This window comes from Pistacia vera, unplaced genomic scaffold (assembly GCF_008641045.1).
Source record: "Pistacia vera cultivar Batoury unplaced genomic scaffold, PisVer_v2 Contig441, whole genome shotgun sequence".
Taxonomy (NCBI): Eukaryota; Viridiplantae; Streptophyta; class Magnoliopsida; order Sapindales; family Anacardiaceae; genus Pistacia; species Pistacia vera.
The window spans coordinates 267,916-275,658 of record NW_022196270.1 but is presented as its reverse complement, the minus strand read 5'-3'; the positions used below and the strand labels follow the sequence as shown (position 1 = coordinate 275,658).

General features: G+C 37.5%; 1 non-coding gene across 1 annotated transcript; it reads right to left on the bottom strand.

Annotated features, from left to right (window-relative positions):
* Positions 1–946: 946 nt before the first annotated feature.
* On the bottom strand, positions 947–1,054 carry LOC116144368. Its single transcript, XR_004130249.1, has one exon. It is a non-coding gene; the product is annotated as a small nucleolar RNA R71 (small nucleolar RNA).
* Between the last annotated feature and the right edge of the window lie 6,689 nt (positions 1,055–7,743).

The following is a 7,743-nucleotide window of genomic DNA, read 5'->3' as shown; positions in this document are numbered from 1 at the left end:
TTTTACAACTTAGGGAATTTGATTGTCAATCAAGGAATTAGAACTTAGGTAATAGATTCTATGAATTGGGTTAGTGTATCTAGGTGAAATCAACACCCTAGCATTTGTTAGCATTGTTTAATTAGTTAAGTTGTTGGGTTTTGCTTTAATTTCATTATCATTCATTTTTTTTTTTTTTAATTTGTATTTAGTTTGTTAATTTTCCATCAATCCAATTTATTGTTCTTCAATAAGGACTTAAACTAGAGAATTCGGTACTTAGTAACACTATCCTCGTGGGAACGATACTCACTCATCACTTTATTACTTTGTGCAACTAGTGCACTTGATATTTATGCATGTTGTAGTTACAAGGCATCAAGTTTTTGGCGCTGTTGTCGGGGATAGTTGATTATTAATATTGATAGTATCTAGTGTAGTACTAAATTGAAGCTTTTATTTCATTTTTGTAGTTAATCGTAAATATTGTATAGTCTTAAGCTTGAGTTCTTTTCTTTCTAGTTTTTTTATTTTTTTTTATTTTGTAGTTAAGCTTAATTAACTGTTTCTTGTAGTGCATGTGGAGATCATGGTAGAAGTACATAGAACGTTGAGGGATTATGCCATACCAACGGTGCAAGAATGCAATTATGGTGTTACAAGGCCACTTGTTGCAGTGAACTTTGAGATTAAGCTGACAATAATTCAGATTATCCAACAGTCAGTCCAATTTGGTGGAAATTCATATGAGGATCCAATTTTGCATATCGCTAGCTTTCTAGAGATATGTGACACATTCAATGTTAATGGAATGACTGATGATGCAATTAGGTTGAGATTGTTCCCATTTTCATTGAGAGATAAAGCGAAAGGTTGGCTCATGTCACACCCAATTGGGACAATCACTATATGGGATGGATTAGCTCAAACGTTTCTTGCAAAATACTTCCCACCAGAGAAGATGGCAAAAATGAGAAACGACATTCTCTCTTTTCATGCAAGGCAATGATGAATCACTTTATGAAGCTTGGGAGAGGTACACAGAGTTGTTAAGGAAATGTCCACATCATGGTCTACCGTTTTGGATACAAGTCCAAACATTTTACAATGTGTTTCTACCAATTATTCAATCTATGTTAGATGTTGCATCAGGTGGAGCCTTAAATAACAAGACCCTAGAATATGCTTATGAATTGCTTGAGGTGATGGCCAACAATAACTACCAAAGACCTAATGAGAGAGCAATGCCGAAGAGAAAAATGGGTCTACATGAAGTCGATGTGTTCGCCACATTATCTACACAAATTGCATCACTTCAAAGCCAATTGGGAGGTATGAATGTAAATTCTATTCACTCACCTTTTATAACTTATGAATTTTGTGCAGGAAACCATGGGAGTGTGGAATGCCAAGATGGAAACCAGTTAGTCTTCTCAACAACCGAGCAAGTGAATTACATGGTTAGTTCACAAAGGCTACAAAATGACTCCTTCTCTAACACTTACAATCTTGGTTAGGGGAATCACCTAAATTTGTCCTGGAGCAATCAAAGAAGTCAATCAAATCAAAGGACAGTGCCAAACCATCAACCAGTGGTGAATCATCAACCATGTGAGCAAAGAATGTCGAAATTGGAGGACATGTTTGAGAAATTCATGCAAGAAACCACAAGTTTTATGAATGAGACACGCTCAAAATTTAGAAATCAAGGAGTGTCCATTCAAAATTTGGAGGTTCAAGTAGGGCAATTGGTTGAACAATTGACAGAGAGATCTCAAGGTTCTTTGCCAAGCACAATGGTCACAAATCCTAAAGAACAATTAAATGTCATAACATTGAGGAGAGGTATAGTGTTGGAGCAACCTCACAATGAAGAGAAGTTGGAAGAACATGAAGACAAGACTAATGAAGAGGAAAATCTCAAAGCAAAAGGGTGTGCAAGATACTTAGGGGAATTTCAACCAAGCAACTCACCTCACAAGGAACAATTTGAGGAATTTGGTGTAAATGCGCACAAGTCAAAATTGGTGTTAGAAGAGACTCCAAACATTGGACTCAACCAATCCCCATCTCATCTCAAGTATGCATATACGAATTTGAAGTTCCAAAAAGATGCTTACGAGAATGCCCGAAATTCCAAAGGAAAGACCAAGAGGTGGCAATGGGAAGTGAAGCACCCCAAAAGGATCTAGATTGACGAAGGACCATGGGAAAGTCGAGCTTTCGACTTTAAATAAAGCGCTTCTTGGGAGGCAACCCAAGTGTTTTCAGTTTATTTTGTTTTTGTTGAAGTTTATTTTCAATTTTAGAACTTTGATTTTAGTTTGATGAGGTTTGATATTTCCCTTACTAATCTGTAATGTGTTTTAACAAATTGGTGCACCATGAGTTTTCTTGTTTTGACAGATTCTTATGACGATGAAGATAATGAATGGATGTTGGGCATTGACATAAAGGAAACACTTCGCGGATTAATTAGGGGAGTATTTTTTAACCCTTCTCTTTTCTCTATTCCTTGTTCTTTATGGTGTGACATTGAGGACAATGTCATTTTAAGTTTGGGGGTAGGAAAAATTTCATTGTTTAGTTTGTTTGTGTGTTTTAGCTTGAAATTGTGTTTCTTTTTGTTTTAAGTTCTTTGATTGTTATTTGTTTAGTTTGTTTTGTGTGTGTTGTGTTGTTGTTGCCTAGATGAATTGCATAAGTCTATGATGAGACTAGAATTGTTGGGATATTATTTTTGGAAAATGTTAAGCATTGCTTCAAGTTTAGGTTGGTTGACTTGATTTAGCTTGAGGTTCGTTGACTGGTTCAACCACCATTTTCGCTCTTTCGGCTTGCTTAGAAACATTTTATGTGGTTAGGTGAAGTCTTGATAATGTTGGTGGACTCTAGAACCTAGTTAAGAAGTGCTTGAGGCGAAATTGTAGGATTGGACATTGTTGAGGAAATGATTTAGGCATTTTTCGGAACATTTGAGCCTTTCCAGTCGACCCATGAATGAATCTTTCCCTAGTCATCCATTTGAGCTTTATGAGATTATCATTGCCTTATTTTCCTTGCAAACAAAAAATTGTCCAATCCCTATACCCTAAACACTTTATCATACCCTTTAGGAGAATTATGGACCTAATGTATGACACAAAAGAGCTTTGAGAGGTGTGTGAATAAGTGATGGACCAAAATCTTAAGTTTGGGGGTTGCAAAAATGGCACGAAGAAGGGGCAAGAGACCTCAATGGTGTTGTAAATATTTGTTAATTTCAAAAAGAAGAAGAAGAAGAAAAATTATTTAGTTCGATTCAAAATCAAAAATAAGAAATGCACAAGTTTGAGGGTTGTAAAATGGTTGATACGTTGATTGGTGGTTGAGAAAGAAAGTGGAGATTAATGTAGCTCTTAGTTTTTGCATGAGGAAAACCGAGTTCTCTTACTTTGTTTATCCTATCCCTTTCCTTGGAGCCCACTACCCCAGCCTAACGTTACAAACTTGCAAAGACCTTTTGATTCTTAGCGATGTCTAGTCTACATTCGTGGAGAGTAGTTCTATACTTAGGCTTATGGAGTCTACCACCATTTGATAAACTTTACATTTCTGCATAAAATAATCTGAGAAGTTGGAAGGTGGACTGAAGTGGGGATTTCCTATTCAGGGGATCGATAGAGAAAGATAGTCAGTTTAATTTATGACTTCTTGGAGTGTTGAGCATTTTTTTTGTAATAATGTACCAACAATTTTTGAGACTTGGATTGTGATTCACTCTAGGTATTTATCTTTCTTTTTGTTTTGATTTTTATTCCTTTTTGCTCGAGGACGAGCAAATCTTAAGTTCGCGGGTATTACCCAAATGGCATCACCACAAATTCATAATGCCCATATCTTGTTTGGAAAGCGGTCTTAGCAATATCTTGTTCTGCTACTCCTACTGATAAGCATATTTTACACTATGATTTTGCATTGAATTTTGATAGGATTTAGGATACTTTTCATACAATTTGGGCCATAATTGCTACCTAATTCTATTAATTTGTCTTTGTAGGCCTAAACGATGATTTTTAGCATAAATGACAGTTTTGAGCGTAAATTGTGTAACTTGAGCTTGAAAACTCGGAATAACCTGAATTTAGAAGCTTTGGAAAGCTAAGAAGAAGAGCTACAACGTTCATGTTTTGGGTTTTTCCTAATTCTGACTGGACAAAGGTGAAAACTTGGCTTGAAGTCGTGAAAAGGACGCTGGGAACTGAAGAAAAACGTCTTTGGACGTGCTTCAGTATTTCTGCCATAACTTGATCTGTAGACCTCGGATTGTGCTGATTCTTGAACGACCAGAAAGATAATTGAAAGGGCTACAATTCATATGTTTTACACTTTTCCAGATTCTAACTATATCATGCTCAAATTGGGCCTGTAAGTCTTCGCCGCGGCGAGGAAAAAGCTTCGCCGCGGCGAAACCTGCGTCAGATGCAAAAATAAAACGACGCGTTTTGGCTTGCTAGGGCTTCGTCCTTAAGTGAGAGAGGTATAAATTAGAGCGAAAAGGAAGAGAAAAGGGGCTTGGTTCGTGATTTGGGAGGCAGCTCATGGAAGGAGAAGATTATTGAAGATTTGGGCTTCAAATTAGAGAAGATTTCTCCATCTTTTGCTTGCTTTTCAATGATGAATCTTGATTCAGTTTGTTTTTGTTGTTTTATTTCGTTTTTGAGTATGAACTGAGTTGTTTAGCTAGGGTTTGATGTAATCTTGATACAATGATTCAAATTTATATGGATTGAATTACTTTGAGTTTTAATTTCATGATTGAGTGTTTATCTCTTTGCTTAATGTCTTTTGGATGCTTGATCACCATTCAAATGTGTGTTGTTCACAATGAGACTGAGAAGTGATTTGTGATTGTGCCTCTTGGGATAAATACCATAGATTAGCAAACGCTAGAGATAGGTTTAGCGATCTATGAAATCTAGATAGAATTCCACAAAGCTTAAAATCCTTTGAACTATTAATCTTCATTTTGTTGGGTGCGGAAGCTTAATAGGGATAAGTAGGGAAATGTAGCATGAGAATGTATGTTTTACAACTTAGGGAATTCGATTTTCAATCAAGAAATTAGAACTTGGGTAATAGATTCTATGATTTGGGTTAGCGTATTTAGGTGAATTCAACACCCTAGCATTTGTTTTAGAATTGTTTAATTAGTTAAGTTGTTGGGTTTTGCATTTGTATTTAGTTTGTTAATCTTCCATAAATCCAATTTATTGTTGCTTCAATTAGGACTTAAACTAGAAAAATCGGTAATTAGTACCACTATCCTCGTGGGAACGATACTCACTCATTACTTTATTACTTTTTACGACTAGTATACTTGCTATATTTGCATGTTGTAGTTACAACGCATCACTTACCTGATGATAACCCGACCTCAAATAAATCTTTGAAAACACTGCTGCACCTTTCAATTGATCAAATAAGTCATCTATACGAAGAAACGGGTACTTATTCTTCACTGTCACTTTATTCAACTCTCTGTAGTCTATAAATATTCGTAGGGACCCATTTTTCTTCTTCACAAACAAAATTGGAGCTCCCCAGGGAGAATGACTAGGTCGGATAAAACCCTTATCTAGGAGTTTTTGGAGTTGCTTCTTCAATTCCTGAAGCTCAGCTGGGGCCATTCGGTAAGGGTCTTTAGAAATCGGTGCTGTTCTTGGTGCCAGTTCAATACTAAACTCTACTTCTCTTTCTAGAGGTAAACCTAGTAAATCTTCTAGAAATACATCTAAAAATTCCCGGACTGTTGGCACATTTTGAATCTTTGGTTGTGGGACGTCACTACTTTGCACCACATGGGCAATGTACCTTGAACCCCTTTTCTTAACATCTTTCTAGCCTTTATACTACTGATCAACATACTCAACTGATGGCCCTCTCCAAAACTAAACTTATCTCTGTCATCAAGATTAAATCTTGCTTTCTTCTTCCGATAGTCAGTTTCTACTCCATACCTCCCTAGGAAATCCATGCCCAAAAACACATCAAAGTCGGGCATGTCAACCACTATCAAATCAATTACTAACTCCCTTCCATGGATCACTACGGACTCTCCTGAAAGCATCTCATGGATCACCACACTAAGCCCATCAAGTAACTCTATCTTAAGGGACTAATCTACTACCACAGGTTTCAAGCCTAATCTCTCTATCATTCCATGTGTAATAAAAGAATGGGTGGCTCCAAAATCAATCAAAGCATATAAAGGAACTGCATGAAATAATAACTGACCAGTAACAGCTGATGGACTGGCCTCTGCTTTACCTTGTGCCACTGTAAACACCTTGGCATTGGTACCTTTGGAAGTTAGTGCTGCGGGTGGAAGAGGGGCTTTACAATCTTTCATCAAGTGCCCCGGCTGGCGGCATCTATAGCGAACATTTTGGCCTAACTCTCTCAAACACTCTCCTGGATGAGTTCTCCCACACTTTAGACATAGGGGAAACTTAGTAGTTCTTGGCCGTTTACTTTGCCAGTCTTTTCTATTCTTCTTGGGCTGAAATTTCTTCTTATTCCACACTTCTCTATTTCTTGCAACATCAATTCTTTCTCTTTGCTGTGCAGGAGATAATTCACTTGGTCCCACTATTGATGTACCGACTGGGGTGAGCTTGTTTACAGATATCTCTGCTCTTAAAGCCCGCTCTAAAGCTTCACTATAGGTTCGAGGGGGCTCAGCACCTGCCATTACATCCCGGGCTATTTCTGGCTTCAGCCCATAAACAAACTTATCTTTCCTTAACTCTGGTGTATTCACTATTCCGGGTGCAAAACATGCAAGGGAATTAAACTTCACCAAATACTCTTTTACTAAACTAGACCCTTGCTTCAAATTGATAAACTCTTGGATCTTCTCATGAACCCGGTCCACTATTTTATATTCAGCCTCAAACAATCTTCTGAACTCTTCCCAAGTCATCACAGCTATATGATGGGTATCTTCCATAAACTCCCACCAGATTCGGGCTTCACCCTGAAATAAGAAACTAGCATACCAGATCTTCTCCCGATCTGTCATAGAAAACAATGCCGTCATGCGCTCTACGGACCTAAACCATTCTTCTGCCACCAAAGGGTTCGTTGTACCTCTGAATTCTGAAGATTTACATTGGCTTGGGAGCCCATATGTATGCTCAATACGATATGGTACTGTTGGAGGTATCGGCTTTTCTTTTTCTTCCCCGGTAGTCAGTACTCGAACGGAGGTTTCAACACTTTCTTGCACAACTCTCCCCTGACTTTCTACTAATACTTTCTGTATAATACCATGAATTCTAGCCTTATCAAGGGTACAGGGAATAGGTTCTAGCAGGTTAGAAGGTTCCCCCGCACTTATTGTCTTTCTACTACTCGTTCGGGTTCTACATCTCATTTACAAGACAACCACACTAGAATCAACTCAAATAAGTAAGGAAAGAATTAACTTACAATGCGGCTCCAGAACGTCAATGCGGCGAGAGTGGCACACTGTCAAATCCCAAAATCTTGGCTCTGATACCAAAAGTGTAATACCTTCTTTCTTAGCTAGTATACTTGAAAAATATATTATGATAAACATACATAAGTATCAAATGAAAAGTAATGGGCCCAAAAATTTTTCTTTACTCAGTATATAATTCTTTGCAAAACACAAAATAGTATATATAATAACTTTAATACAGGGTATAGTAATGTCATTTCCCTCCGCTTTTCGACGTCCACGCTATCGCCTCTCACCTA